This window comes from Perissodus microlepis, chromosome 14 (assembly GCF_051167445.1).
Source record: "Perissodus microlepis isolate ML-2025 ecotype Zambia chromosome 14, ASM5116744v1, whole genome shotgun sequence".
In the NCBI taxonomy this organism is placed as follows: Eukaryota; Metazoa; Chordata; class Actinopteri; order Cichliformes; family Cichlidae; genus Perissodus; species Perissodus microlepis.
In genome coordinates, this window is record NC_140474.1 from 34,444,783 (window position 1) to 34,454,249 (window position 9,467).

A 9,467-nucleotide genomic window follows, 5' to 3' on the forward strand; every position below is an offset into this window, starting at 1 on the left:
AATACATCTTAGCAACAATGTAAAATTAAGTTTCTAAAAGAAAGTGCTCGTAGGTCTGTTTCAGGTGAATATCTCATATCTTCATACTATCTTCTGCAGCATAGGTCCACCTAGGAGTCAAAGGTCATAGGTCCACCCTAGGTGGACCTATGACCTTTGACTCCTAGGGTGGAGTCAAAGTTCCTACAAACATACACTAAATGATGTAGACAGTGGACTACAGGCAATCTATAAATGATATGAAGATTGTTGTTCAGATTTAACTGAGTTGTGACACCAAAATCTTTGGTATGAAACATATACCTTTTTTCTTTTGTGAATTACACTTGGTCATTATAAATAAAGATGCCGGAGAATATATATATTACTTATTTTATCTTCATCGTCAAAGTAATTCAGTTATGTTTTTCCATATATCCACTGGCACAGACAATAAGATGATATTATTAGCCAATTCAATCTATTTTTTATAAATTGTAAAAACAAAAACAAAAAAAACATCAATACAAAATCAGAGCATAATTTCGTTTCTTTTACAGTTCTGTTTCCAAATTTGTAATTTAATATTTTAATACTTCTGGTCTTCACTATAAATTTGGTACCTAAAACAGATTACTAATTTATGCCTGTCTGCTATAAACCAGCATACAACTGATTTCTTGTGTTTGTGAAGTTACATTTCATTAATTGCAAAACCAAAAGTAAAATAAGTCAGTTGGTTAAAATATAAACTCGCATTCCAGTTTTAACCACACAAGCTGGTTTGCTCTGAACCACATACAGTTTTAGAATGACCAGCATGGCTGTGTTTAGACTGTTGGAGGAAGCCAGAGCCAACAAGGCGCAAAGAGATCCAACGGCAAACTGCTGAGAAAGGCTCCAGCTGACCAGAGGCATCTACTACAAAGCAGGATTTTGGCTGGTCCAGGCAACTTCAGGGTTAACCCTGGGACGACCCACACCTCTGGAGCAATCATTTCTTAAGCCCTCAGATGAAGTAAGCCAGGTCAGCCAGCTATTGCTGTCCTCCTCCATCCTGTGTGATGATTGATGGGTTCATGTTGTTGTCCCCACTAGCTCTGTGGAAGATATGGGGGTCCCCTCTCCTTGTGTTTATTCACTCTGGTAATCAAGTTAGTTACACGCCCAGGAATGCCAAGATCTTCTCATGCCTGTGGAGTTTGGTAGAGATTGGATGAGATTTCTTTAAATTATAGCAATTACGAGCTTCATATGAAAATATTGAAATTTGCCAAAGCTGCTAGTTTCACACCCTTTAACAAAAACTCATAGTTTTTAACCTCCTAAGACCTGAACTCTTCCACGGCATGCATTTTTTATTTCTCTTTGATATTTGGGCATATTGGGAACCAGTGAATGTAAAAACAAAGAATTACCAGATTTTTTTTTACCTGATTTTTGTTTCTAAGAAAAATGAGAGCCACATATGAGGATATTCGTTTAAAATTTCGATAGAACAGTAGCAGTATAATGTCCTTGTAAGTGGATATCAGGCCCTTGTAGAGCAAAATTGAGTATTTTGGTCTAAATAACCCAAAATGGGATGTCCACATATGTGGATGCCAGGTCCTAGGAGGTTAATGTAACCCAAGACCAACTGTTCCCACTAGGTGGCGCTTTGACCATTGTCAAATATGGCAGATGAAATGTGTTCAGGGTCAAAGCCTTATCACATATGAAAAATTTGGTCCAGACTGGACAATGCATGTGTGGGTGACAGCATATTAAAATTCCATAGCGAATGATCAAAATTCGCTGTGGTGCCACGGCCACCGCCTTTGAAGAAAACTCAAAAGCTCTGCAGTTTCTGTAGTTTAGACTGACCAAATATGAAGTTGAGCCGATAAAATCCCTAGGAGTTTGCAAAAGTACAACAAAAATTTGCAAAATCAAACGTTTCAACCAAAAATATCGCAGTTTTATGAGTTTTTGAGCATGTTAAAAAGACCATTTTGGGGGAAAATAATAGTAATAATAAACGGAGCAATACAATGGGGCCTATCTGACTTCACGTACATGATTTAATACAGGGTTTAAGTTTAAACTTCAAAATCACTTCATTACATTTTCTTCTTTTCTGTGTTATTCTTAAAATAGAAAATCAATTTCCCATTTCACATTTGAACATTCACTATGGATATAACTCAAGTTTCAGTTAAAGTAATTATACTTCAGTTAGATTTGTCTCTAGCATGTTCTCACATGACCATTCATTTGAACATAATCCCTTTTTAAGTGAAACACGGGAATATTTTCTTCACTTTCTCTTTAAAACTCTGGCCATTTCTCAATATGCGTATTTGTATGTACTTGAGTTGTGATACGTCATCAGTCGCAGACCAAGTAGTGTTCCAAGTACGCTCAAAATGCCCGGATGTGTTCTCGCTCCTCCCATTCTATCGAGCGTGCAGCCAAATATCCCAGAATGCATTTCGTCCAAAACTCAAATGGCGGAGGAGGGCGGGTAAAAAGTTTGAAATATTACTGTTTCTGTGACACAAAATAAACTTTTAAGAGATTTTCATGCGATGATGTAGGTGTGTAAATTACAAAGCCAAACTCACCAGGTTGATACCTGACGGTAGTGATGGCCAAATGAAGCTTTCTGAAGCACTGAAGCTTGTGTTGAAAAACGGTTCATTACTCGAAGCTTTTCAACACAGTCCTCTCTGGTGACATCTGGTGGCCTAAAATATGAAGAGCAGCTTGAATCCACAAAATAAAACCAACTGCTTCATTATGATTGCCCACTCTACAGAGTGGAATTCTGTCTGATATTGGGCCGCCGTTGTGTTGCTTTGAACGTGTATTTTTTGGTGGTTAAAAAAATGTGTTTTATTTGTTTAATAAATAGTTTTGACCAGTAAACTCTCCTTGTTATGCACCATGGTGTGGTCTTTCTTTGCTTGTGACTTCTTGATGTTGGTAAATACAATAATTGAAAAATACCACGTTACATATAATATATACATATAATAATGTACCACACAATGGAGTATGCTTCAGCTGTGAGGTCCTGCCTCCATGCACTTATGCAATTAATCGCTAGAATCAGAATCAGAATCGTGTTTATTGGCCAAGTATATGTGCAGACACATACCAGGAATTTGGTTCCGGTAGATGGAGGCTCTCAAGCACAGCAATGTAAATCACACACACACACACACACACACACACGTCTATATATACATTACACATGCATACACATACATGCACAAAGCTGTGTAAACCAACTATAAATAACTAATCTAAACTTATATACATAAAATACAGAAATTAAATGAGGTGGAATGAATACTACAGAATGTACATAAGGTGCAGTTGCAGTCTGGCAGTGGACGGGTGTATTTATAAATAATATTATATTAGGGAAATTTCCCCAGACATATTTTTGACCTGGGGGTAGAATTGATTGTGAAATGGAAAAGGAAAATGCTTATGAACTTGCAAATTAAAAACATGATGCATTTAAGGTAACCCTTTTTCATTTTTATTTAAAAAGAAAATTTGTTCTAGTGTGCGATGGCCGAACCTGTTCCTTTTTGTGGAGATAATTTCTCCTGCCTTAAGGAAAATCCCTTCACATGGAACAGAAGAGGCTGGAGTGCAGAGAAACTGGTAGAGATGCAGTTATACAGTCTACCTGGGCCCCACAAACGATCAGATAAAGAGAATAAATAAATTCAATTGCTGCACATTTGGCAGACTAACATTTTCAGATTAATTAAACAATAATATATATTTTTTTACAACATTACATGTAAAGAGTCAAGTGGAAGTTTTTCTAAAGTTATTTAATGATATTTATATTATGGAAGCAGATTTTTGACATTTTACCTTTTTCCCATTTTCAGATATAATAAACACGCACAAAACAAAAGCAAACGGCCAGAACACAAAGCTGGAAAACCCACCCGATTGACAAAAATCAACTCAAAATTCTCCCACACAACAGAACCTCCTTTATTCCTTGCTGGCTCCAAATCTCTCAGTGGAATGATCAGTGGTTCGCTGTCACCATCAAAACACTCCACAAATCCCGGGAATGATTCGCTTCCTTATAAACCATTGAATCAGATACCGAAGCAGTTAGGCTCTAAATGAAGCTTCGGACGTCACTGATCACGTGACTCTGGCCAAACAAATCAAGCTTCGACACAGTGCTTCTGAAGCAGTGTGTTGATTTTTTTGACACACGCACCGTCAGCTTCAGCTTCAAGCGGGCCATCACTACCTGACGGGGAGGTCAAGGTTCACTAGAGCCAGCGAGCACACCTGACTCCGGACACATCATTGTTTTCCAAAAATGGCAGAAAATGAAGCCACGTCGTGCATATTAACTACAGCTATTGGTGCGACCCTTTTTGGTACAGCTGACCTTACTTAGCAATTAAACCCGTGTGTTGTGTCTGACTACTGCTTTGTGGAGAGGCGGGTGCTTCTTTTGGTTTGGCAGGCTAGATGAAACAATGGTGTGTTGCTGCCATCTACTGTTCGCTACTTCCCAAGTTTTCTTCTAGATAAGCGAGCTAGCCACACACTCAGTCTCAGGTCTCTATATTCTCTACAGGTTAGCACTGCATAAGTAATGTAACAGCTTTCCTTTTAAAAATATTGAAAACAGTTTCTCCAGTTGATCAAAGTCTCTGAACAGCTTTTTCCTTTGATGAACATGCTGCTGCATTACATCGAGGTGTCTCTAGAGTCAGGTCAGGTCTGGTTCTGCTCCTTAAATGCTAAAAAACCTGCAGCTGAATCACTGTATATATGATGCAGTATCATGCCTTTGGTCCTCAACCCACCAGAGAGCCCATAAAACTGATCTGATATACACAAGCTTTTTATAAAACTCTGTTTTCACGTATGTACACACTACAAGCCACTCTGCTACTTACATGACCTTTGACCCATCTTTATAAATTTGTAAATAGCCAATCCAAAGGTGTTCCATCCTAGAGTAGGTTATTTTTACGATATCTACTGAGTTCTATTTCCTGTTCTTGTTGAGTATGGACCTAGAATCAGCCATGATGGTATACCTGACCAACAGACAGGAGAACACACATCCATGTCAACAAAGCCAATTTTTTCATGTCATGGATTTCAACTCCTCATTAAAGTTGATTTTGACTTTCTTTGCTGATCCCAAGAATTCCCAGTGCTAGCCCAGTTTTAACCAGAACTATTACATTTTGTCCTTTTCTTTTTATTAAATACTTCAGCCCAAGCCTATATTTTCTCATTTTCAAAGGCATTTCACACATTTCTATTAAAAGGACAATATTGGAGTGGTGCAAAAATATCTGGTGCACTTGTAGAGTTTTCGACCAAATTATATCCAGCTTCTTGATCAATTTGAACTGCTTGACTCTCTCAAGGTCCTTTCCGTAGACTTGCAGATGTTTAGTTGGTCCCTTCCTTTTATGTCCAGTTATCATACACTTATTTTTATCAATAGATATTTTAAAGCCCCAATCATTAGCCAATGTAACCACATTCTTTAAAGCTTTCTGAATTTGAACCTATATTTCAGCCTGTATCGATGATGGCAGTGGTGTCGTCTTGTTGGCGGTTTATCAATGCTTTAATGAACCTCTTGGGAGATACAGGAGACCAAGAGGTAGCCCAAAAGTTTCTGTCTTACTGAACCTGTACAGGTCAAGAGGAGTGGTGTGCAGGTTTTCACATTCACACCACTCTTCCTGTCCTCCTATACAATTTATCAAATCCAACATGTGTTATCCAAGTCAGTCCACTTGTTATAGTTAAACTGAAGAAACACTCCAACATTCCAGCTACTTCACTTGTTTCCTCTCTTTTATAGGTGTTAGCGTCTTGTCCGTCTCTTTTACTTTATCCAGAGTTGTGACCCGGAAGCAGAGTTGCAGTCTTACACGCCTCCACGTCTTCAGCTTCTCCTGTATAAAATCACCATTTTGTCATCTGATGATTGAAAGAGGCAACTGGCACACAATAAGTGGCCACACAAAGCTAGTTATTAACTCTCTAAGTTAACCCAGGGTGTCAAAATGTCAAATGTTTGTGAAAAATCATGCACAAACAGTTATACTGTGTCTTATTCATTGAGCTACCATCACTTGTTGTCAAAAAACAACAAAATCTTTTAAATGCAGAGAATGTACATTTCTTGTGCTTGACAAGTTGGTTGATATTCTGAATAGCAATTTATGCTGAACGGCTCTGCATTTTAAAAAGTGAACATTTGGCTGTCAAATTTTATTCTGTGACTCTTTTGAGTACTGTCCAGAAGGTTGGGTCACCACTCATTTTCTCAATACTTTTAGCAGGAAAAATGGAAAATGGGTATAGTGATTTATTGAAACATGCAAATATATATGTATGTACATTACATAAGGCAAAAACAGAGATTGTGCAATTCTAATGAGCTTGCAGGTCAGTATTAACATAACCCAAACTCTGTCGGGAAAGATTTCTTGTAATTTATTTAAGCAGTCTGTTAGTAAAACTTATTTTAGTTTTGAGATGTCATTCAGCTGACTGAAATTTGGAATTACAGAACTGAACTGGTTAAAGTGTCTCTTACTTTGCTGAATGATTTGCATTTTAGGACAAAAAGCATCTCCTGATTTTTTTATATTCTTTGTTTGATTGGCTGTTTTTGTTCACTCAGCGTATAGTTGGTATCTATGACAGTTAAGAGATGTTCTTCCAATTTATAATCTTATACCACTGGAAAGCCTGTTTCTTTCTCCTTGACTGGTGCCACAATTGTAAGGTAAATGCATTTGTGGGTTGAGCAGCAGCGTTGCGGATGTGGGTTGTATCCACGAAAACTTGCAAAGTGTTCTCTGCCAATGACAAATTACCTTACTTTTTGTGAAAAGTTTGTTTCGTATTTTTTAGAAAAAGAAATAATCTTGTGATTAAAACCTGTGTTCAATGTATTACTAAACATGTAAATAAACTTTACTAAACAATGAAATGAACACAAAATAATTATACTTATGTCAAGTATAAATGTGTTTCAACAGGGTATATAACAAAAGCCTTTGCACTTGTTTTTACTGCACTACAAACTTAAAGTACAATATGTTAAAAAACAAACAAACAAACAAACAAACAAAGAAAACCAAATGATTATATTCACAATAAAGTACTAATGCCTTAAAAGGAAATACTGCCCAGATAGTGAGGTACCAGAGAGGTTTGGACTCTGTGAGTGCTCAGTGTTTGGCTTACTTTGAAAAGCAGTGTTGTGAGACTGGTCAGGTGTGTCTGAGTAAGGGCAGTTGATTTGAGCACAACGACTCTCTCTCTCTCTCTCTCTCTCAGCTTGAATAACAGAGAGATCTGCATTTTTGATCATTAACTTTAATGCATAATGCCCAGGTAATGTTGTCTTTGATTGGAAGGGGATTTGGGACATTTTAAGGCTGGGGCAATGCCTTGAGCTCCTTGTCTTGATCCTAGAACTGTTTCTGAGCAGCTTTGCTGTGTGGGGGGGGCACATTGTCCTGTTGGAGCTGTAAGGTTCTTGGTCTGCAACCATGTACAGGGAGTGCAGAATTATTAGGCAAGTTGTATTTTTGAGGAATAATTTTATTATTGAACAACAACCATGTTCTCAATGAACCCAAAAAACTCATTAATATCAAAGCTGAATGTTTTTGGAAGTAGTTTTTAGTTTTAGCTATTTTAGGGGGATATCTGTGTGTGCAGGTGACTATTACTGTGCATAATTATTAGGGAACTTAACAAAAAACAAATATATACCCATTTCAATTATTTATTTTTACCAGTGAAACCAATATAACATCTCCACATTCACAAATATACATTTCTGACATTCAAAAACAAAACAAAAACAAATCAGCAACCAATATAGCCACCTTTCTTTGCAAGGACACTCAAAAGCCTGCCATCCATGGATTCTGTCAGTGTTGTGATCTGTTCACCATCAACATTGCGTGCAGCAGCAACCACAGCCTCCCAGACACTGTTCACAGAGGTGTACTGTTTTCCCTCCTTGTAAATCTCACATTTGATGATGGACCACAGGTTCTCAATGGGGTTCAGATCAGGTGAACAAGGAGGCCATGTCATTAGTTTTTCTTCTTTTATACCCTTTCTTGCCAGCCACGCTGTGGAGTACTTGGACGCGTGTGATGGAGCATTGTCCTGCATGAAAATCATGTTTTTCTTGAAGGATGCAGACTTCTTCCTGTACCACTGCTTGAAGAAGGTGTCTTCCAGAAACTGGCAGTAGGACTGGGAGTTGAGCTTGACTCCATCCTCAACCCGAAAAGGCCCCACAAGCTCATCTTTGATGATACCAGCCCAAACCAGTACTCCACCTCCACCTTGCTGGCGTCTGAGTCGGACTGGAGCTCTCTGCCCTTTACCAATCCAGCCACGGGCCCATCCATCTGGCCCATCAAGACTCACTCTCATTTCATCAGTCCATAAAACCTTAGAAAAACCAGTCTTGAGATATTTCTTGGCCCAGTCTTGACGTTTCAGCTTGTGTGTCTTGTTCAGTGGTGGTCGTCTTTCAGCCTTTCTTACCTTGGCCATGTCTCTGAGTATTGCACACCTTGTGCTTTTGGGCACTCCAGTGATGTTGCAGCTCTGAAATATGGCCAAACTGGTGGCAAGTGGCATCTTGGCAGCTGCACGCTTGACTTTTCTCAGTTCATGGGCAGTTATTTTGCGCCTTGGTTTTTCCACACGCTTCTTGCGACCCTGTTGACTATTTTGAATGAAACGCTTGATTGTTCGATGATCACCCTTCAGAAGCTTTGCAATTTTGAGACTGCTGCATCCCTCTGCAAGATATCTCACTATTTTTGACTTTTCTGAGCCTGTCAAGTCCTTCTTTTGACCCATTTTGCCAAAGGAAAGGAAGTTGCCTAATAATTATGCACACCTGATATAGGGTGTTGATGTCATTAGACCACACCCCTTCTCATTACAGAGATGCACATCACCTAATATGCTTAATTGGTAGTAGGCTTTCGAGCCTATACAGCTTGGAGTAAGACAACATGCATGAAGAGGATGATGTGGACAAAATACTCATTTGCCTAATAATTCTGCACTCCCTGTAAAGTGACATGAATAAATAAATAAATGCCATGACTCAAGGTTGTCCAGCAGACATGACATGCCCCAATTTAATTTTACTTATCACACAAGGTGCAAATCCTTCCGTTTGTAAAATTGTGCTATTTCTAACGTGACCTTTGCCTTAATGTGATGGCATTCATTTATATAGTAAAATTATATGAACGCGGTGCTTTGTCCCATCTGTACTCGAATGTTCTTTTTTTTCCTATTTTTTATAGTAAAAGTGACCAGGATGATGTGAAATCTACCTATGAAACTGCATGAGCTTAACAGAAGAAACGTTTACCTTTACTGCATTCTCAGTTGACGCAAGACTCCAAGCGGCTTAAACTTTAGAG

The 9,467-nt window shown here is 38.4% G+C and overlaps 1 long non-coding RNA gene across 1 annotated transcript; it reads right to left on the reverse strand.

The window, feature by feature from the left end:
- Nucleotides 1–138: 138 nt before the first annotated feature.
- LOC146374303 (uncharacterized) lies at nt 139–9,454 on the reverse strand. Its single transcript, XR_014802205.1, has 3 exons — nt 9,416–9,454; nt 2,586–2,708; nt 139–1,172 (listed from the first exon to the last, which is right to left on the reverse strand). It is a non-coding gene; the product is annotated as an uncharacterized LOC146374303 (long non-coding RNA).
- Nucleotides 9,455–9,467: the final 13 nt, after the last annotated feature.